A 24,439-nucleotide genomic window follows, 5' to 3' on the forward strand; every position below is an offset into this window, starting at 1 on the left:
CCAAAAAGGTAATAAAAATTAATGAAATCAAACGTTTTAGTTGACAGGTTTTTTTGTTACGGTCGATTAAATTATTGCACAAGCTAAACGTTTGAAATTGGGAATATGAAAAGGGAATATTTAGCCTACGACAACTGGCAAGCATGACCCCGGATTCGAATCCAGGGGCTTCCGCATGAAAGGCGAAACGTTACCATTCTTACTACAGATGTTGGAAAATGTTCTTTTTTATAATTCTAATAGATCGTATAATACGATAAATACGACCACAAACAGCGTACTTTGTACTTATTTATTTAATTTTTGTTGTAACTACAGAATTATCAAAAACGATAAAACTTATGAAAAGAAGACCGGGCTACTTTTTATAAGAATAAACTTCATACCCGATTGGAATTTGAGCCCAAAACTTTTCAGACAAAATACAGAGGAAGACAGGGATTACTTCTGACGGGTTGATATCATCGTATGTACGTATTCATTTTATTTATTATTAAATTAATTCGTATCACCAAGTTTTAATATAACTAATATAGATAGAAAATTGTTTTCAAATCATGTCTTTGGATAAAATCACGAAGTTTCAAAATGAATTTAAAACCAGTATTTATCATTAATATCCATTTTTTATTTATAATCTTTTTTAATGATTCCAGTAATGTCGGACCAGATTGTACGAGCATCCGTACATCCTCATTTAGTTCTGTAATACGTAATTAAAAAATATATATTATTTTCCTATGAATTCAGGTAAAATAGCAATATTTAAGGGGAAAGTACGGTGGTTATGACAAAAATGGGTATAAGGTTTTTCGTAAAACTTTACGTTTTAGGGTCCAACCAGTTCATCTAGACAAAAAAATATACTGTATGTGTGTATGTATATGTTCGCACGTTTTTGGCCTTGAATCTATCTCATGACTGATTTAACAGATTTTCTTTAAATTTGACTCTTGTTAGATTAAAAAACTGTAAGCGGATTTGTAAAGCTTAATCTAAATATGAATATTTTTTAAAAAATTTTTCTTAAAAAAATTATTTCCCACCTCTAAAAATTATGTATTCTCTTTTTTGTTTATCGCTCTGTTTTAATTTTTATTAATTTCTTTTTTTTTGTATCTTTTTTCACTTAAGAGCTTTGCAATTATTTTCACTACGAACATAAAACTTATACTTCATTTTATGCAATTTATACGAGTTAAAAAATTCAATGAGTAAAACATATATAATTTAATACGCTTAATAAAACCTTATAACTAATTTTTTTTTTGACATTGCTAAGAAGTTTTTTACTTTTTCCTTTTTGATTAGATTGTAATGTATGTTTTATTAATTTATAGTCTAGTCTCTCTCCTTTAGGTTTAAATATTCTTCAAAAACTTTTTTAACTTTATCCTTCATATACAGAGTGTTTCTAAAATGATGGGTTGGCTATACTTTTTCGGATTTTACTTAAAATACCCTTAGGAAAAATGGCAATTTCTCTTTTGTTTTCCCTTGTTCTCCATTTTGTTATTTTTATTCAAAAATTTATATCTCAATTCCGGATAGAGGAATAACATTTAATAATCGGTAACCGCTTGATAATAAAAGCGAAAAATCAGGATTTAAGTACCTTCACAAATTACAAAATGGCGCCATTTTTGTTTTTCAATCCGTTATATCTCCATAAATATTCGTTTTATCAAAATGTATGTCATTTGATAAAATATTAAGCCTTTTATTTTTAACAAATAAAAGGCTTATTTAATAATGCCTTTTATTTGTCAACCGATTTTAAATCGGTTGACAAATAGTCGAATCGGCAGAAAATTAATGTAGTAATTGTGTGGCATTTAATCACAGATGAAGCTTCTTTCAACAGGAACGGTGTTTAAAACTATACGACCAGCATATCTGGAGCGACAACAATCCTCACGGTACCTTCCAAAGTAGCCATCAACAAAGATTTTCCCTGAATATACGGGCAGGTATTTTTAACGACTATCTTTCGGGTCATTCTACTAAACCGTTTAAATGGAGAAATTATCTCGCTCGTTTAACCAAAAATCTTCCACGTTTGTCGGAAGACCTACCTCTACAATTAAGAAGAAATATATGGTTTCACTACGATGGAGCAGCAGCACACTTCAATCAGTCGGTATCAGATTTCCTGCGTGAAACGTTCCGTGAAAAATGGATAGGCGGTGGGGAGCTAGGGCTCTGGCCTGCCCGATCGGCTGACCTAAACCCTCTTGACTTCTACCTTTGGGGCCGTTTGAAACATTTCGTTTACCCGACTCCAACGCTCAACATTGAAGATCTTCGACGAAGGTTCCAAAATGAATTTCGAGAAATTAGGAATACTCCCGGAATTTTTGAACGGTTAAGACAATCTCTCCGAAAAAGACTCGAGACTTGTGTAATTTTTAACGGTGAAGACATTGAACATCTCTTACAACTTTAACAATTGTTAACTGTTTATTTAAAAAGAAATAAAATAAAATACACTAAACGTTCTACAACAATTAACGTAAGATTACCACAAGCAGTTGTTTTATTTTTTTAATTATTAGGTCTATTACCGTGTGAAGATTATTACTTAATTTGATACTAATTTCGAATACTAGAATTAACAATAATAGAATTAAACGTAAAGTGGAGGACATGAAAACACACAAAAAATTACTACATCGACTTTCTGCCATAACTCGGCTATTTGTTAACCGATTTAAAAAATAAAATGTCATTTTCTTAAAAAAAGGCTTAATATTTTAGCAAAAAATACATTTTGATAAAACTAATATTTATGGAGATATAACGTATTGAAAAATAGACTGGCCGTTACTTTGTAATTTGGTAAGGTATTTAAGTCCTGATTTTTTCTAATTTTAATATTTTATTATCAAGATGCTTACGAAATACTAATGTGATTCCTCTATCCGAACTTGAGATATAAATTTTTGTATAAATCTAACAAAATGGTGGGTACGGGGAGAAGGAAGAAGAAATTGCCATTTTTCCTAAGAATATTTTGCGTTTAGTTTTACAATTAGAATCCGAAAAAGTATAGCTAGCCTACAATTTTAGAAACATTCTAAATAGAGATACCAAAATGTCTAAAAAAAAATTTAAATTATACACCACGGATCTGGAATGGGAAAAGTTTTTTGAAAATTACTTTTATAATTTTTTTTTGAAAAAGTATATATATTTTTTTCTGATTCCTTTGTTAATTTCTGATTCCTTTGTTAACTTTCTTAATTTTTATTATTAAAAAAAGGTTGTTTCAATACGTTCATGAATGTTTACTTTTTTTCATTATTTAAAAGAAACTTTCTTTTAAATTTCTCTTTTTTTATTAAGATCACTTCTTTATAAATATTTTTCCCCAAAAAAGTAAGGAAGCACGTAAAATAAAAATAACTTATTCGAATTTGGAATTTTTACGCTTCACTTTTTTATTTTGGTAGTCATCATAATCGATAAAAAAATCCCGTTCAGATAATTGGCTCCAAAATTTAAAAAAAAATTAATTTTTGGTTTTATTACGTTTATTTCAAAGTATACAAAACTAATTTTGATGAATATTAATTCGGCAAAATTTTGTGCAAAAACATACGTCATTATTTTCCAACTGCGTCTTCAATCGTTTGCAAAGAAAAAAAAAATTAATTAGAATAATAATCTAACGATAACATTTTCGTATAATTATGGAGCTAATTTCAAACTAAAACAAAAAAAAAGAATTTAAAACAAAACAAAATAAAACTGATAAGTACGAAGATAAAATAAAAATAAGTTTAATACGATTCGATAAACAAATATAATTTGCATATAAGAGTACGAAAAAATTGTACAATTTCAATTTAACCGCTGTACAAAAAACAAATAAAACAGAAGGAAAAGAAAATCAATATGAAGATAAAATCGAAACAAGCTAAAAATATGCAATAAAACTTCTTTAGATTTTATTAAAAGATAAAAAATAAAGTTTTAGCGATAAAATATATTTTGTTTTCTTTCGGTTCAAAAGATTTTTCATTAAAGTTTCTTCTTTGATATTGTTAAAGCGGGATGTATTCTTTATTGGTCATCTGATTATACGGAAAAATACAAAGGCAGCAAATTTTCTTCGACTCAACAAAATCTAAAACAAAAAAAGTTGAATCGCATTTTTTTTTCTTACAGTCCTTTAATGTACGACAAATTTTATTATATTTGAAAAGTTTCATTAATATAAAGTATATTCTACGAGAACACGGTTAATTATTACCGTTCAGCCGCTTAAAACAAAACAACTTTAAAATAAATGTATTTTAGAATAAAATGTTTGAAATAAATTGTTTCTCGATGAAAGAGATTACCGTAATAATTTAGGATCTGAAGAAACATTCTTAAGTCCATTTCAAGTTCAATAATCTGTTTTATATTGAATATGACACTTATATATATGAAACAGGTAAAGCAGATTAACTTATATATAAATAAAAACCATTATTTCAAAGAAGTTATTAACTAAACCAAACGACAGAACTATTTTCTATAAATGAATCGCAAATTTTCGTGTGTGATTTAAAAGCTTTGTCATTTTTAATAAATAATTTCCGATCCGTTAATCTCTCCAAAAATTTATATCAAATTGCGTTAAATGATTTTACTTAACAAAATTATTTGTCGACGAGATTTTAATATTAAATTGAAAAAGAAATCTGAAGTTTTAAAAATATTTATGTACAAAAAAAATAACAATTTACTATCATTCAATTAAAACGTTAGCATTTTTTTTTTTACCGATTTTATTAACTCCCGACTGCAGTATAGCGAAGCGAAAAAAGGGGGATTATGTGTTTCACTAGTGCGGTGTACGAGTGTGTTCACAATTTTCTCGGTAAATATTGCTGCTGATTTTTCTCCACAGAATTCTTTGTCGTGTTTCCCCGAAGATTTTGAGCCATAAATATAATAAAATTAGAATTCTCTTGATCATCCAACTATTCCTTGATTCTTCCTTTTCGTGGTTCCTTCTGTCAGTCGTACAATAGCGCACCTAACCGTCACTACAATGATTTAACTAATACGTAATAATCTATCGATCTTAATAAGACATTTATTTGTATATATAAAATATACACATATATAAAAAATTATATTAAATTAAAAGGAATATTTTTAATAAATATTATTTATTGTTTTCATATCGTGCAGTCTCCATCGACAGAATTTAGTTTTTAAAATTCATCAGAATTTCTCCAGTATTTTTAAAACGAATAAGTATTTAAATCTTAAAAAAATATTTTAAATATAAATTAAAAAAAAACAACAGAGGTGACCTTGAAACAGCTTTTAAAATTTCCTATGAATTGAAAATTTGTATAATTATTATTTCTTTCTCTTTCGAACCGAATCAATTTTTGTGTGAAATATTTTTTAAAACTACAAAAAATCTTGATTGTACGGAATAAAGGATCTTTTCTTAAAATTTTGTTTCTTTGAACGTTTTTAAGTACGTAAAATTCTTTCTTTATTTGGAACGATCTTTTACTATATCTGTATCAATATAGAATATACTACATCTTTACATGTTTCAAGCATGCTGATTAACTCTCTCTCAATGCTTTTCTAACTGTTATCAGGGAGATTGAAATAATCAAATCCTTCTGCATTTCACCAATTCATTGCACTTAATCTGCATGCTTGAAAACATATATATATATATATATATATATATATATATATATATATATATATATATATATACACTTATTCTCGATTTAATTTACATTTGTGGATAAAACCAAGACCAAAAAATTCTTACCCGATAAGATCGACTTTTCGTTAATTTAATTTGGTTTCAAGCTTTTAATGTATTTGTTTTTTATGTCTGGTTTAATACTGGAACAACAGATACCGCAGATAAAGAAAAGTCAACGTACCAACTTGCAGTGTCATAACGAACTATTCTTCTAACTTATGCCGCTCAAATTTGTTTGACCTTAAATTGTGCAAAACTCAATAATTATTCAAGTAATTTTCATATACACAACTCAGTTACACTACTACAGCGTACCTAAATTTCAATGAAATTGATCTAAAAGTATATATATTTTAGGAAGTTGCATTTAATTGAATGTTATTTTCGTTCTTCTCATATCTCAAAATCTAAATGAAAATTTATTTTCATTCAAACCATGCGACCGAAAAAAATACCGTACTTTTCTTCGATAAAGTCGATAAAAATAGAAAAATATTAGATCTACGAAAAAGGTATGAAAAGATAAATATAACTGGATGTCAATTACTTCCATCTATTTCTTCTAACCATGATGAATCCGTATAATTGGAAAATCTATTTTTCTAATTTCTTATTATTATAAGTCGTTATATTTCGGTTTACAAATAAAAATATATTAATCTCATTATAACGAAAATAAAAATAAAATTGATTTCAGGAAATGTCAATTTTACTTTTTAAAATTGTTTACTTTGTACGAAGTATTTACAAAAAAAAATATTTATTACCACAGTAAATAATAAAAATTAACAAAACAAAAGATATTTTTATAAAAATATTATCAATAAATAAAAATAATGATTGGCAGCTTAAATAGGAAAGCGTACCTTTTAAACCTGCTGTATAAAATACGCTGAGAAAAACCAAGCTTTAAAGCCTACGTTGAAAGAAGTTTGTAACTCTTAAACGAAGGTCACAATTTCTGTTTTAAAATATACCGATTAAGTTTGTTTATATGTTGACTTTATTTATGTTCCTACAGCGATTACGAGTTTTCATTATTCATTTTACGAACAGTCTGATGATTGGATCGTTTTAAAACGAATTTAAAAAATGCAAAAATGGACTGTTTCATACATTTATGCTATATACAATATCTCTAGTTTAAAATGTATTAAATAAGAGATTAAACGTTGATTTTAATTATTCATTTTTCAACCGTCTAAGATAATTGTTTCTTACGAATAATTTTTTTTTTTAACTTTTCACGCTGTGGTAAAAGAATTTAAAATGGAGAAATAAATTTTATTATCTTTACATGTATAAGTTATTTTTAAGAAGTAAAATTACTTCTTATAAATACATTTAAAATAACTTATACATGTAAAGATAATTTTGTATTTATTTCTCCACCTTCCTAGTTATTAATAAAATTAGTTTTGGTCAGCGGGATTAAATTAAAGGCACCGGTTTCATGAAAGATTAACTTAAAAGTCTACACGCCTAACTGGAAAATAAACCTTCCAGAAAGTATTGGAGGATAAATTATAATCTAAAAAAATTATAAAAATATTTACCCGTTCAGACATAATGAATTGCTTAATTTTTATTATTAAATAACAGACGCGAAGAAAATTTTGAAAATAATTTGTAAAAAAATGTTTATTTTAAATAGTTACTTCGACAATAATAAATTAGAATTTTCAACTGTAGACTGAAGCGATAGAATAATTTTTAAGTTTTATATTAAACTAAAGATTTATTAATAAAGAATTAAAGTACTTCCCTTTAATCTAACTGAACTTAAGAAAAGATTTTATCTGGAATATATTAAATTTAATCGACAACCAAAAGTAATTCAAAATAAATAAAATCCGAGAAAAACAATTACGATATTTATTTTAGTTATATTACAGAAATAAATGTAGGAAAATCATGCGATTATTTTTATTCGCTATTTAAAAAAAAACTTTCAGAAAAGTTAAAAATGAGGATGCTGCAAAAATATAATTTAAAAATTTGATGTACCCTACACAAACATTCAACAAGTAGTTATTTAATATTTAAACTCCAAAAAAATTTTAAATTAATACAAAAGATTTTAATAAAAGTATTAGGAAAATATGTTTAAATTTAATAAAATGTATAGGTAGATATAAAAACAGGTAAAACGTTAACGAATAAATAGAAATAAACGTACCTAGTAAGATTAAATATATCTGTATCCTTCGAAAGAGCTATGCCAACTGAAGGAGTCCCCGGTTCCAGGGTTTTCACGCTGGCGCATACGTACAACGTTGTAGGTAGCAACAGGTACCCCTACCACCCCTACTTTTATCAACCCCAACAGCTCTCACACAAACCACCCGTCCCTTTATCCCCGAGATATATATATATATATACGTATACACACTGTCCTGTATAACCCTCTAGAGTTGCAACGAACCCCTTCGCTGCCGTATCGTGGTTCCCCGTTTCCCCAGACCGCCTAACGTTTTCTCTCGTCAAGTATAATTTACATTAATACTTTAATGAAACAAAATTTTATTTATTATAACACGTTTATAGAAACCAAATTTAACTTTACCACAACTGCTGTTGGTCAAAATAATAAAATTAACTTTATATATGTAAAATTTAAATCGATAAAAAATAAAATTTTATTTTTACGCGTAACTTTAATTAATTTTTACTCGTAATAAATTTTATTTAACGTATACTTAAGTACTACTTAAAATTATTATTAAAATAAATTTTTAATAAGTATATACCAGGCTCATCCAGAAAGTAAAATCCATTTTTATTTTACAACAAATTTATAGAATTTATTTCAACATTAATTTATTTATCTACATTTTTTAAGCTATTCTTCCAATAATAATCACTTCCTAAATTCAGGCATTTTATATATCGTTCCACTACTTTATGCCATCTTCAAAGAGGCCCGTCACTTTCATAGAGTTCCCGCCAAGAAACTCCTTCAAATTTGTAAACGGGTGAAAATCACTTCAAGCAAGATCTGGACTGTACGGCGGATGATAAAAAAAACATACCGTCCAAAATTTTTGTGAAGTTCAATCTTCTTTTTGCGGCACGTGGACGTGCACTGTCATGAAGCAAATGCACCCCGAAACAGAAGACCTCGCTGGTAATTTTGAGTTACGGGACGAGATTTCATAAAAATCCCCGGTTCATTTAACGTGAAATGCCGGTTTTTTTTTTTTAATACGTCTGTCAATCTGCTCTTTCAGCTGTTCAGTAATGAGGGTAGGGCATCCCAAGTGTTTCTCGTCGTGAACAGAATATCTCCCTACCGTAAATAAAAGTCATCATTTCCTACAATCATGTCATCATATATTGGTGATATATACGGTGGGGAAACCAAATATTTTCACAAACTCGACGATGAATTTCTACAGGAGTAATACCTTGCGCATTCAAAAAACGTATGATCGGTCGTACCTCACAGTCGCCGAAATTTTCAATCTGTTTTATTAATTATAAGCATACGCAGAATCACACCGTGTCACATTAAAGCTAAGAAATTTTGTACAGCGCTAGCATGACAACAACCAGCTGACCTGATCCGTTGTTACGATTGAAGCTGCGCGCATGCGATGCGCAAACAGTTCTTAGTTGTTGGACAATCTAGATATCTGCACATAAATCTACGAATTTCTTTTTTTTAAAAAAAGCTTTATTATATTTGATAAAAATCATAAAGCTACGCAACTGCTCTAGATCAAAAAATTCATTTGATTATTTAGATAAAAAGGTTTCTTTTTTTAGACTCTGTAAGAAAATCTGTTAGGTGTAATGAGCATATAATTATGATATATAATGAACATAAAAAAATAAAGGCGAGCTGTAATACGCAAACAGTGACCTTATTAAATTATTTATTAAAATATTTTGGATGAGACTTTGAATGAGTTTCTATTATTAGCAAGAATAAAACAAAGGTATGGAAATACGAATTTTATACATTGAATTTTGATGCGAGCAGCATTGCCACAACTATGAATATGTAGAGAACTGTTGCTAAGCATAACTGACGCATAATGAGAAAAAGGGCGTTTTTGTGTAAGAAAGTTAAAAGAAAATAATAATAAATTTAAGCGGAAAGATCCAATAATGTTTTTACTTGAACAAAAGCTTTCTTGGGTAAACTGAAAACTATATATAATTTATTGTTTTCAAATAATACTTAGAACGTCTAAGGGTGAAAATATATGGAAATTGAAAAGTATTAATTAATTTAAAGACTAAAATTGACTTTCTTTATTAGGATTTTCCCCATAGATAACCGACGTTTAGCAAACGATGAAACAATTTTTGATGTATAAATTTATTCTTCGACAATAACTATACGTAAAAAGTGAACATTATGTAAATAGAGCCTCTTCTCTCATTTCGTTTACTTTTTATTTATTTTTCTAAATCAATGCAAAAACGAATAAGGCTTAATTTTCTATTCAATTTATTATTTTATTAATTTTTAATATATATTTTTATTTTAATAAAAATGTAAACATTCTTATTTAATCTCGTCATTCTCCCTCTTTTATTTTGTTGCGCGCGTGCGTATATATATATATATATAGTTTGAATAATTATATTTATCGTAGCTGTTGTATTCACCTGACGAAAAAAATTAAAAAAATTTATTAGATTAACTTTTTCTAAAAAATATAGAACTCAGTGTAACGAAATAACTATCCGGTAACTATGAGATCCTCTAAAATATGTACAAATGATCTGAAAATAACAGCTGTTTACAAATCTTTTTGAAAAATAATAGTTGTTAAATTCGTTTTCTTTTCCCGGCGAATATAGCTAGAACAGCCTAAATAAAGAGGAAGTAATAGTAATCATGTCAAAAATGGGGTATCTTGTTTTTTGCAAAAGTTTACGTTTTAGGGTCCGACTCGTTCATTTGGTCAAAAAAAGCACACTTATGTTCGTATTTCTCGCACTATATTTGGGATTATACCTCAGATATTTCTATATTCTTTTATTTATATATAAATAGATACATAAATCGAACCGATTTTTTTTTTTTTTTTTGTAATCAGCCTCAAATATTTCTACACACTGGACCTTGATCGTATTAATATTATTTTCAAAATCGTTAAGGGGATGAGGGAGGGATATCACGAAAAAACAAATTTTGATTTTATTCAGAGACATTTTAAAGAACTTTATTACAGGAAATTTGCTACCTACAATCCATATATAAATAAACAACAAAAAAAAATTCAAAAAATCAATTCCATCTATTAGAATTAAAATATATTATGTTTTTTTCTGTTCAATATCTCTTCCGATTTAAATGTTTTTCAAAACTTTTTGGACGAATATACTTTATATAAATTTCATATGAGGAAAGGTTACCAAAAAGGACGATGCAAGCAGAGGAAACAGGTAGAAGACCAACGGGTAGACCAAGAATGAAATGGATAAATACGGTGATGGAGGAAGTGCGCAAGAGAGGGGTTGTGAAGAGTAATGGAAAAGAGATGGTTCATGGATCAAGGAAGAGTGAGAAATTTTGTAGAACGCCCATCCCGAGGAAACTTGGATTAGAGGGAAATAAAAATGATACTTCATATAAAAAACTGTAAAGAAATGACTACAATTTTTTTTATAATTTTAGATCCCCGGACCTAAAATGCAGAAAAGGTTTTTGAAAGTTTTTAAGTTTTTGCAGTTTGCCGTAAATTTAATTTTTTTGTTTAAGGTACATTTTTCTGCATTCAGTTCTTCAATACATCTGAAATTTTCAGCCCGAAAATTTTCACCGGCCCGATTTCATTTCTTAAACTACGAATAATCATAAGAAATGTATTATTTGTGTAAATGTGATATTTATTACATATAAATGAAATCGTGCCGGTGAGTTTTGTAACAAATTTTTCTATTTTTCGCTTATTATTTGGAACTCTTAAATATTGTTTATTATCTATTATTGTACATCTATTGTCTATTACATATATTGAAAATGTATTTTTTTTTAAAGAAAACTTTGAATTAATAACATATTTTGATAATAGAAATGTGTAGTGTCTTACCCTTTTTTGGTATCAGTATCGTTCTGTTAAAAACAGTTTTATTTATATTACAGAAATTTTTGATTTTTGAGCAAAAGAAATGATATCTGCGAGACAGCGTACGGTTTATAATTTTTTTCTGGATATCACTGCGTTTTGTTAGATTACTCTTTTATTTTTTTATGAATTATTGATTTTTATTATGGATTTATTATTCAAATTTATGGATTTAGAACGAAGAAATTAAATTTCACGGCCAAGTTTTTTATTGATAGTCATATCATTCACTTAATAATAATAAAAAAAATGTTTCATCTTCAGTACTTTCATTTACATAACAGCATTTACTATTAAAACAAGCTGTAGTATATTTTCTTTTAAATTTTATTATTTCAATTACATTATCAAGTTTTTGTACGCTACCATTATTATCAAGTACTGCTATCTAACGGCGCGATTCGTAAAGGTGAATAAAGTGACATATTCGAGTCCAGCGGTTCAACAAATAGAAAAAAAAAACGTTGTCTAACAAAATTCGAGGTATTTTTTGAAAGTATTCTTTAGTACTAATCTAACTGAACTGAAATATAATGTTTTCACGCCTATTTTTTCCCCCATTTTAATTTACTGTTAGGTTAGGTCATGTTTAGAACTATAAACGTAGTTCGTTGACTTTGTCACCTTTTACCGATGAAGTTCGAACGAACTCCGTAATATATATATATATATATATATATATATATCATGACACTCCTGGTCAGTAAGGATTCCAACGTGAAATCCAGATTACGATTTAGATGTATCTAAATCGGTTCGGCCGTTCAGCTGCTAAGGTGGAACAAACATATATATATATATATATATATATATATACATACACCCTACATACATTACACTCCTTGGGCAGTCGTGTAAAAATATAAGAAAATCATATATCTTCTGTGCAACAAAACCCGACTACGGTGAAAGTATTTTGTTAATATATTTTATTTATCAAAAAAGTAAATAAGTATAGTTATTTTAAAAGAGGAAGAACATATATAATATAATCTTTGGTAAAATAATCAATCGCTGATTTTTTCCTTTCATCTTACAAGATACGTAAATAATTGCTAATTTATAAATATAACATAATTATAACAATGTACGCGTAAATAACGGGACATTTTTAAAACTTATGTTTACGTCACTTACATTTTTATTAAGTAGAATCGAGTCCATCATTTTAACATTACTGGCATATAGATCGAAGACTTAGAAACTGAAAAAGTAAGCAAAAAAGTTAAAAGATTTAAAAAAAATTCCAGACATGTTAAAAAACGAAATAGATGATTTGTGTGCGTGCGCGCGCGCGTGTGTGTGTGTGTAGTATAACCACAAATACTTGAAAACAGAATACTGTTTCTACGGTAATGTTTATAATACAGTAAGAATTAAACAATTTTGTTCGTTTATTTCACAAAAGTATATATCTCATTACACTTTGCTAATAAATATAGTTTAAGATAACCTTTTCAAAAACTGTTGTGGTTAATCGGGTTAAAAAAACTATTTTGAAAATTTAAGAGATAATTTATCATCTCATAAAGTTTGAAAGTTTTCGAACTTAAGTTACCATTCTTAGGGCTGAAGGTCTGTTGTTACACAACAACATAACATCAACCGTAAATTTCTATGAAATTGGTATCGCACAATCAATCTGAATTTTTCAAAAGAACTATGCATAAATATGGCTCAATTTGCTTTTATGATGTTAAAAATGAAAAAAATAGTTAATTTCTTAAGCGAGGTATAAATAAAAATACTTATATTATTTAAAATAAATACTATTCACCTTAAATAACCGTGGATACATTTTAAAACATATAATTAAAATATATCGAAAGATTAACGTGAATTTAAAGCGAACTGGAATTTTTTATTTAACTTTTCGAGTCTACGATAAAGATTGTTAGAAAAAAACAGATTGTTACAACTACAAATTAAGTGTTATAACATAGCCTTATGGTTGTAGGCAGTTTGATACAAGATTACAAGATACAAGTCACTAGAGAAACCATTTAAAAAAAAAATCATCTCAACCAAGGTTTATTATAAAAAGTGAAAGATATATGGCTACGTTTCCTTCTTCGCTGAATCAAATATACTTTGCAAATGAGTTTAATTTAATCCCTTCCCGATTTTTATCGTAATATTCTGACGCTCGGTTTTGTCCGGTTTTATTTCGCACCGAGTCATAATATTACGACACATGCTTTTAGTACTAACCATTTTATTTAACCATTTAACCATTATTAGCGCTAGTATTTACTTTTAAAGTAGTATATGCTTAATAGCAACGAGGACACGAATAGTTTTTTTTGACGTTTGTATGGTGTAATATTTGAAGAGTTTTGCCATGATGTTCGTTTTCAGTGAAGTGATTAATTATGAATTTTATTGTTTGATTATTTTTATTAGTGTATATGAGTTATTATATTACTGGTAAATGATCATTTTACTCGGCTGATTTTAGTAAAATCTTTATTTAAATTTTTTTTCGGTAACCTCTCTCATTTTTCCGATCTACCGTAAGGTATTACTTCAGAGGATGAATGAAGCCAATATGTATGAATGTAAATGTAGTGTAGTCTTGTGCAGTCTCAGGTCGACCGTTCCTGAGATGTGTGGTTAATTGAAATCCGACCATCAAAGAACACCGGAATCCACGATCTAGTATTCAAATCCTTATAAAAGTAACAACTTTTATAGGATTTGAACCTTAGAACTCTCGACTTCGAAATCAGCCGTTTTGGGATGATGAGTTAACTTCAAAATATTAATATTTAAGCCAAAAAAATCTGATGTGGACACCACATGACCTTCTTGTCCGCCTATTAAATTATACATACACATTTAAAAAAAATGAAATTACATAAAATTTTATTTCATTAATAAAGTCCAAAATCCAGATATTTTGAACTTTGCCTTTTTTGGACACTTTTGGTCCAGTCGATTGAAATCAAAAGGGGAGGTGCACAACTAGATGTTACAGCAGTCCTAAATCCAAAATTTCAACGGCTAATCGTTTTTGAGTTATGCGAGATACATACGTACATACGTACAGACGTCGCGCCAAAACTAGTCAAAAATGGATTCGGGGATGATCAAAATGGATATTTTCCTTGAAATCTGAAAACCGAATTTTTTTGTGATCACAATGCTTCCTTTACTTCGTACTAGGAAGTAAAACTTCGACTTGAATCGCAGCCATTTAATTTGCAGTTGTGTTGTAAATTAATAGTTACTGTGTATTATTATTATAATTATTATTATTATTTTTACTATTTTGGCTCGACGGGCAAAGAAGCGGCTCCGTCGAGCCATCAACGTGAGCAAGGCACGCTGCTGGCGAGAACTGGCAGAGACGTGGTTGCAAACTCTTGGGGCTGGGTTACAAGATAGTAACTTGGCGATTGGGGGTATCGCGGTGACCAGCTCCGCTAGACTAGGTTAAAACGGAGCACGTCGTTAAGATGTTGTTCCCGGTCTAATCGGTCCGCGCCCAGCGGTACTTCGGCGACGTGGGCGACTTCCCGCTCTTCTCGATGGAGGAAATGGAGGGAGTCCTACCGTCGCTGAAGGCCAGAAAAGCCTCTGATCCCGACGGCATACCAGGCGAGGCGATCAAGCTGGTGGGCGCTGCAGGCCCCGTCTTCTTCTAGACATGTATAATGCATGTCTAGAGGCTGGGGCTTGAAGCGCCAGGTGGAAGACCGCGCATCTTGCCCCGATTCCGAAGGGCAGAGGAGACCCATATTCGCCGTCCTTTTATCGTCCATTGTATATACTTGACATAGCTGGGACATGTTGGAGAAAATGTTAAAGAAAAAACCGGTTGCGGCGATGAATCAGCAGGTGGTCTGTCACCCAACCAGTATGGTTTCCGGCAGGGTCGCCGAACCCTGGATGCAGTTCAAGAGGTTGTTGAGACAGTGCCTAGAGCAGAAGACCAGAATCATCTTTCGCGCCGTGCGGTCCTTCTCATTACGTTGGACGTGAAAAACGCTTTCAACTTAGCACGATGGAGCGATATGATTCGGGCCCTGGAGCCCGAATCATATCGTTCATATCATATTCGTTCCGCGTGCCTCGATACCTCTTCAGAATGGTGGACGTATACCTCAAGAGCCGCGGTCTCATCTATGAGACTGCGGCAGGCCGGGTTAGAACTGCGATCACGTCAGCGGCAGCGGGGCTTTGGAACGCCGTCTATGATGGCATGCTGAGGCTGGAGATGGCTGAAGAATCGGTCTTGGTTGCGTACGCTGACGACGTTGCGCTGCTTGTCGCAGACCGCGACATTTATTTACGTAGCACCTAATCAGGCTAGTATAGGAGGACTCGACCGGAAGTAATGTGTTAAACGGTTCCGGGTCGAGTCCTGGTAGAAAGGGAGTTGGTTTCAGTCTGTAGTTTGCTGATTGTGATTAGATAATACCATCAGTGGGAGCTCGACTCTCCGTACGTAAATGCATTTCCACCTCCCTGCTAAATTTTTGTTTTTGTTTCAGATGAGTTGAGGAACCCCATTTACGGGCGGAGTGACAGACTCGCTAACACTCCGCCCGTAAATGGGTTTCCTCAGACCCATCGGAAAAAATACTATTTTTATTATTATTATTATTATTATTATTATTATTATTATTATTATTATTATTATTATTGTTTTATTATTATTTAATACTGCGAAGGTTGTTATCACTATTGTTTGGGACATTAATTCAAATATTAACTGTTTATAATTTGTTACAATATTAATTTTGAAGGTGATACGAAATAAAAAAGTTCCTACAGGGTGTCTTACCTAGTTTATTACTACCGTGATTCTTCAGTTTTTGAAATTTTGATTGCTTATAACACGAAAACGAAAGAATTTATCAAAAAATGATTTCAACCATCGTATTTCTCATCAATCCTTTCATTAAAATCGTGTATCAAATCTTCCTATTTAAAAAAAAAATTAATTAAATGTGAATGATCTAGAATGGCGGGAAAAACTTTCAAACACCATAAAGTTTTGTGCCGCAGTGTTTAATTTCCAATCGGTTTGAACCATAAGTAATTTTTTTAACCGTAAAGTAGTAATTCTGTATGCATGTAGATCCTCGGCTTATTTCCATCTCTAATTATGCCTCGGTTTTGAAACATGACGCAGTTTCCATATTTTAATACCACCCTGAAAATTTCCAAAATGGATTATTAAAAAATCATAAAACTTAAAAAAAAAATACTCATCTGTGTTCAATTTCCATTAAATTTTATCTCTAATCCAACAAGGTGGTAATAATAGACGTACCCAAATAATTTTTTTTATTTTAGATTTTCCATAAAATTTCTCAAACATTACTTTCCATTAAACTATTTTTAAAGCGTTAAGCACCAAATTAATTAAATTAGGTTAAAGTAATTTTGTACATGAAAACCTAAATGCATTAATTTCAGGATTCTACGGACAAACGTGTAAGGTGATACCTAATTTTATATTTTGTTACTTCTAACATCATTAAATAAATTTCATATTAAAATTCAAAATCTATTTTAAATATTTCCTTATAAGGGAATCATATAGAGATTTTAGTTTGAATTTTTTTGGAGTCTTATTATTTAAAAAATATAAAATTTTATGTAATAGTTTTTGTTCTACTAGAGTATTATTACATTTTCAAAAAAAAAAATTACATGTAAATTTCTCTGAATGTCAAAATTGTTAAATTTACAAAAAATAAATCCGAGATGTTTGACGAACTAAATAATTACTTACATTTTGAAAAAAATTACTTTTACATTTCAATAATTTATTGTAATTTCACTTTGAAGGTCTGTCGATGCTTGACAACATATCTGCGGGTCATTCCGAGCAGTATAAACAGAAAATCAGCCCGATCTACCCAGTAGAACGTCTGGACGGACTGTAAATGGGTTGTGAGCACTTATTTTAACTATGGTAGGAAAGTAAAGAGAAAAACAAGGGGTTTGGAGGGTTATACATGTTATGAACGGAATAAGTTTTTAGCCTGTTTTTTAAAATATATAAATAACAAACTTAGTAATATTGCTGCGGAGCAGCAAGGAAACACTATTTGTATTTTTTTTTTTATATAGTTTTTAATATAAAAGTATTTTTTGTCAGTTAATTTGTTAAAACTTTCTGACAATATGATATAATAAAAAAAAAAAAACAGTATCTATTAGTATGATTCATAAAAGATGTTTTCAGATTTTATCGTTACATAGAATATTTTATATAAAAACATCATATTTTTTAAGTTACAAATATAAAATTATTTAATTTTTTATATATAATTTAAATAAGTTGATTTTTAAGTTAAATTTATAAAAAAACATTCATAACTTTTTTATAGAACATTATTTTTATTCAGAATATAAATTTTTTTAATATGTTTTGGTATCTGCAGGTAATTTTCATAAAATTATAAGAGAAATAACACAATTGCTGTATTATTTTAGAAATAATTAGCGGAGAAACTTAATATTGATGAGATGTCAAGCCTGGTATTTTTTCATTCGTTACAAAACAAGTAACCGTAATTAAACATCAGCCTGTAGTTATTATGAATAAAACGAATAAATATATTAAGTTCTTACAACAATAAATTATAAAAAAGCTAAGAATTTTTACTCACACGTGCACATATTTTCTCGCAAAATTTAAATACATAAAAAACCAACGCTAAAGAAATAACAAGGAAGATTTAAACAATATTAAATAATAAATTTAACAATAATTAGGTCAACATCTTTAAAAGGTTAACGCCCAAACATGATTTAAATTTTTTTTTAAAAGCAGACAAATATATATTCAACTCCGCCTACAAGTTATCGGATAGACAACACGTCATAACAATAATTCAGTATTATCATCGCTATAAGTCACGTATATAATGCTTTTTAAATAATTATTTATTTTTTTTTTTTAATCGGTGGAACAGCTCGATCGGTGTGTTCTTGTTTGAGAGCATTGTAAGTACGTTCGCTTAGATTAGTGTTAGTACGCCGATGGGAATGTCGTTCGTGGCATTCGCATCGGTGGCATCCTGACTGAAGCGGTCGAAACTAGGATATGTCTGTTGCTGAAATACTGAAGATGACCTCCAGTAAAGCCCCTAAGGGCTAGGTACGGAGAGAATGGAGTATGGCGATCTAATTGCCACGGAGGGGGGCTTTCTTTCGGGGTCAGGATGTTCGTACTTGTTAAAAATAAATAAAATAAACAATTTACTCTTAATAACGTTTGAAAAATCACCCGATTCATTCACTGCCGCATCTGTATATACACAGTTTGAACCTAAATAAATCATTTGCTTTGGGATAAATTGTTAGATATTTATACATTTAAATTAATATAAATCCAAAACAAATTCAAAGAAAAATAATAAAAAATTAATATCTTATTAAAACAGAAATTATTTCTAACTTTGTCGACTAATGTGATTCTCAGATCCTCTTTCCTCCAACTATCAAAAAAATCACTACACGATACTCGAATCACACAAAATATTCACATTACCTTTTCATCAATCGGGTGTAATGTCAAAAATAATCCAAGATTTTTCAATGGTTGTTCAAAAATGGGTATTTTCCATAACCATTTCGTGAACGAGAAGATTCTAACTATGTTTAAAAAGAACGCTACCCTTAGAAAGAAGTAATTTAGTCGATTTAGGGATACATTTTGCTACTCTGTATTTCTCAGATGGCTACACTTACTTTAAGTCATACTCAGATAAGCTGTTTACTCGTGTCATATTATAGTATTCATACAATTTTTATTGAATCAAGTAGCACATTCTTCAAGGATTTCTAGTTTGAATCTTTCAAACGAATGAAAAGCGAATTGCAGTAATAATATTTCTAGCCTCTATTTCGTAATACGTCAAAAATATAGTATTTGATAAATAAATTTATTGAATCTTCAATTTAAAGGATTAAATAAGTTCTCTTCTTCAAAGAATCTCTGAGAAAGTTATCCTTACGAAATGTATTGAAAAAAAAGTTAAAAATTCTTACTTATCGCAAAAGTTTTGCCCTGAACTATCCAGATAATGAATGCAGGTAATAAATAAAATAATTTGCAAAATAAAAATAAAAACCGACTTCAGAAAATAATAGAACAAAAAAGTTACAAATAATTTTATTTTTATTTATCGATTAAAATAAAACTAATTACAACAAATAACTATTTTTGACCGCTTTGCCAGAAGGTAAAAACTCCATCAAATAAGAAAAAGTACTATGAAAATTCTGCACGTTCATTTTCCAGGAAACAAGTCATCATAACTAGATTGAGAGTAGGACACATTAACACAGACTGTTTGCACAACCAACGGAAAGAATGAACCTACTGAAATATAATTTTGGAATTAAATACATTTGTAACTGGAGAATTCTTTTCGGTTACAACGGAAATAATGAAACACAAGATACCTCAAGATCTACATAAGTACTTAGTTTGTTACTTTATTTAAGTACTTATGTACTTAGAGAGAACCTCAAAATTATCTGCAGGATTTGAATTTTCAGCATTATATGTAAGTTTAATTATATACATGTAGGTGTAATAAGGTTGATGCGACAATAAATAAATAAAAAAATAAAAAATTTTCTTAATTTTTTAAATATTTTTTTATTAATTCATTTTCCTTTTTTCCTTTAGGATTAATTTACGAAGGGAACTAATTATTAAAATACTTTTTGCTTTCTTTTTAAATTATTTTTCTATTTGTTTTTCTGTTTAGCCTTTGGGAATCACCGTCAGGTATTACTTCAAAGGTTGATATGTTTGAGTGTAGTCTCGTACAGTCTAAGGTCGACCGTTTCTATTGTTTAATATGATGTTTTCATCTACACTCGTACATAATTTGAAAATAATATCCTTCTTCAATAACGTAACCGTTACCGATAAATATCGAATGTCAGATGAACGACAACATAATATATCAGTTTTATCACGCTATCGATTAAAGTCTTTACTAAAAATAACATAATTTTGCCGAAAACATTCAAAATTAATATTTTTATAAGTAAATAATGTTACGGAACAAAAATTTGAATAAACCACGTCTTCCGCGTAAACCTAGCAGAATTTTTAACTTTTAAATCTGTAAATGTAATTTTGCCTTGCTTACGAGAAAAATCCGTAGGAATATAAATCCACAGAAAATTTCCGCTTAACCTATTTTAATCTATTAGTAAACGATAAAATAGAAAAGTACAAACTCAACATTCTTATACAAGGAGATCGAAAAGAATGCAGGAACTATGAAGTGGGAATTTTAAAGGGAAAAGTTGAGTATTCAAAGAATTTTCCAGTTATAAATGAATTTAAGTCCAAAAGTTTATTTCAGTAGGTTCAACGAGTTTAAGGATTAAGGAGTACACAACTATAATCCCGGTTATAAATATTACTCGTGGTTCTAAAGGGAATTCTTAGCTCCAAAGTAAATGTTATCGTAAGTATTTTTAGACTGAATTTTCGTATTCAATTTCCATAGCGTATGAATAATATTCTCATTTTTTTAAAAATTTAATATAAAAAAATATCCCTTCCTGATAGTAAATTATTCTCTTAGAAGAATATCCCAGATAATTTCCAAGTTACTAACGCTTCGAATTCGGCACCCTTTGGAAATAAAACCTTTCGGGAATTTTTAGTTAAAATAATTTAAACATATTTTTAATAAGATCCCTTAAGAAATAATTTCCTAACTACCTTAAGAAAAATAGTGAAGTGAGAAATCATATATGTATATTGCGACGCGAAGAGACTCTTCTAGTAAAATGGGAAGTACGAGAATCAAAAGAGAGAGAAAATGAAGAATGTAAATGGAAAAATAAATTTAAAAAAAATATAAATCCAGAAACATCAACAAAGTGGAGCGATGGGAAGAATTTCTACAATAGTGAACTTATCAAAATACGGCAGATTTTAACAAGGCGTTAAACGAAACAAAATTTGCAATATTATAGAAGAATTAAATATTATAAAAATAATAAACATCTTCAATAAACATCAATTCTCCAAGAAATTCTATTGAAGCTTTACAGACCTTTTAACTAAGGTTCTAAAAATGTTCTGTGAAAATTTCAACCGTCAAGGATTTATAGAAACAAAATGGCGGCTTCAAATAAAAACATCAATTTCAGATAAATCACATTCATTACAAAGTAACTGGTAAAAAATATCAAAAACAGATTGTAATTAGAACTAGATTAATTAAAAACAGTTGCATAATTAATCATCACGACTAATTATTAACTTTTTTTTCAATTTGAACAGCTGTTTAAAAATACATCATCTGTTTTTAATAATTTTTGTAATGAATAAAAAATGTAGTTTATCTGAAATTAACGTTTTTGTTTGAAAACCGCCATTTTGTTTCGATAAATCCTAGAAGGTTTAAAATTTCGCAGAACATTTTTAAAACTTTAGTTAAAATATCTGTGAAATTTCAATACAATCAGTGGCAGAATGGGCGAATTATACTGAATCAACATATACTTTCAAAAATCTTTTCCTAAGCTGTAAATTAATGTTAGATGTAAACAATATAATTATAATATATATATATATATATATATATATATATAAGACTGAAGGCTCGTTTCGCCTGTGCTATTCGGTATTTTATATCGCTCCAGTTTCATCCATCTTTAGTACTTCTATTTCCCAAATAAAAAAATTCTTCTACCTCCGTAATCTATTCTTTTCCTATTTTTATATTTAGGAGTCTATCTCCACTATTTCTACTACATTTCATTACTCTCGTTTTGTTCTTGTTTATTTTCATGCGGTAGTTCTTGCGCAGGATTTCATCCATGCCGTTCATTGCTTCTTCTAAATCTTTTTTACTCTCAACTAAAATTACTATGTCATCAGCAAATAATAGCGTCTTTATCTTTTCACCTTGTACTGTTACTCTGGATCTAAATTGTTCTTTAACATCATTAACTGCTAGTTCTATGTAAAGATTAAAAATTAACGGGGATAGGGAACATCCTTGTCGGACTCCCTTTTTTATTACGGCTTCTTTCTTATGTTTTTCAATTATTACTGTTGCTGTTTGGTTCCTGTAAATTTTACCGATTGTTCTTCTATCTCTGTACTTGAACCCTAATTTTTTTTTAAGTGCTGAACATTTTATACCAGTCTACGTTATCGAATGCCTTTTCTAGGTCTACAAATGCCAGCCAAGTATGTTGGTTTGTTTTTCTCTAATCCTTCTGCTGCTATTAATCTGGGCGCTAAAGTTGCTTCCCTTGTCCCTAAACATTTCCTGAAACCAAATTGGTCTTATCCTAACACTTCTTCCACTCGCTTCTCAAATCTTCTGTACAGAATTCTAGTTAAGATTTTTGATGCACGACTAGTTAAACCAATTGTTCTATATTCTTCACTTTTATCTGCTTCTGATTTTTTTGATATCATGACAATAACAGTCTTTTTGAACTCTGAATTTCATCTTCCCCTTTTTCGTAAATATTACACACCAGTTTGTATATTCTATCTATCGCTTCCTCACCTGCAGTGCACAGTAATTCTACAGGATCCCGTTTATTCCAGGAGCCTTTCTGCCATTAAAATCTTTTAATGCTCTGTTAAATTCAGATCTCGATACTGATTTCTCCCTTTCATCCTCTTCCGACTTGCTTTTCTTCCTCTATAACACCATTTTCTAATTCATTTCCTCCGTATAATCTTTCAATATATTCCACCTACCTGTCGAATTTTCCTTTCGTACTATAAATCGGTGTACCATCTTCGTTTAACACATTAACAGATTTTAATTTATGTACCACAAAATTCTCCTTAACTTTCCCGTATGCTCGGTCTAGTTTACCGATGATCATTTCTTTTTCCACTTCTCAACATTTTTTTTAATTCACTCTTCTTTCGCTAATTTGCACTTCCTATTTATAATATTTCTTATACTTTATGCGTTCATCCATCAGCTCCAATATATCCTATGATATCCAAGGTTTTCTACTAGTTCTCTTCGTTCCGCTTAAGTTCGCTTCTGCTAATTTAAGCATTTCCTTTATAACATTCTACCATTCTTTTTTCTACATTTCCTACCTTACCGTTTTTACTCAGACCTATTGCGATGTCCTCCTCAAAAATTCTTTTTTACCACCTCTTCTTCAATCTTCTCCAAATTCCACTGACACCTTTTCTTCTGGTTTTTAAATCCCAATCTACGTTTCATTATCACTAAATTATGCGCTGTCAATGTGTACTCCAGGATAAGCTTTGCAGTCGACGAGTTGATTTCTAAATGTTTGTTTAACCATTATATAATCTATCTGATACCTTACACTAACACCTAGGACTATCTTTTTCCATGTGCATATTCTTCTATTATGATTTTTAAACCGAGTGGTGACAATTACTAAATCCTACTTCGTGCAAAACACAATGAATCGGTCCCCTCTCTGATTCCTTTTGCCCGGCTCGTATTCACCCATAATATTTCCTTCCTTGCTTTTTCCAATGTTTGCATTCCAGTCTCCAACTATTACTATTTAATAATTTCATTTTCATCCCCTTTTATCTGATAAATTGCTTCGACAATTTCTTCATGTACACACTCTACCTCATCATCTACATGGGCGCTTG

The 24,439-nt window shown here is 29.6% G+C and overlaps 1 protein-coding gene across 3 annotated transcripts in view; it reads right to left on the reverse strand.

Annotated features, from left to right (window-relative positions):
- The window catches only part of LOC142331061 (protein qui-1), an 889,030-nt gene that overhangs the window by 834,386 nt on the left and 30,205 nt on the right, over positions 1–24,439 (reverse strand). For 2 of the 3 annotated variants that reach the window (XM_075376704.1, XM_075376705.1), the window contains exon 2: positions 12,958–13,024. The exons of the other annotated variant lie outside the window; for it this stretch is intronic. The gene's annotated coding sequence lies outside the window, so the exon portion shown is untranslated. The remainder of the gene's footprint in view (positions 1–12,957; positions 13,025–24,439) is intronic. 3 annotated transcript variants of the gene reach the window in all.

The sequence above is a fragment of the Lycorma delicatula genome, chromosome 10 (genome assembly GCF_047948215.1).
Source record: "Lycorma delicatula isolate Av1 chromosome 10, ASM4794821v1, whole genome shotgun sequence".
Lineage (NCBI taxonomy): Eukaryota > Metazoa > Arthropoda > Insecta > Hemiptera > Fulgoridae > Lycorma > Lycorma delicatula.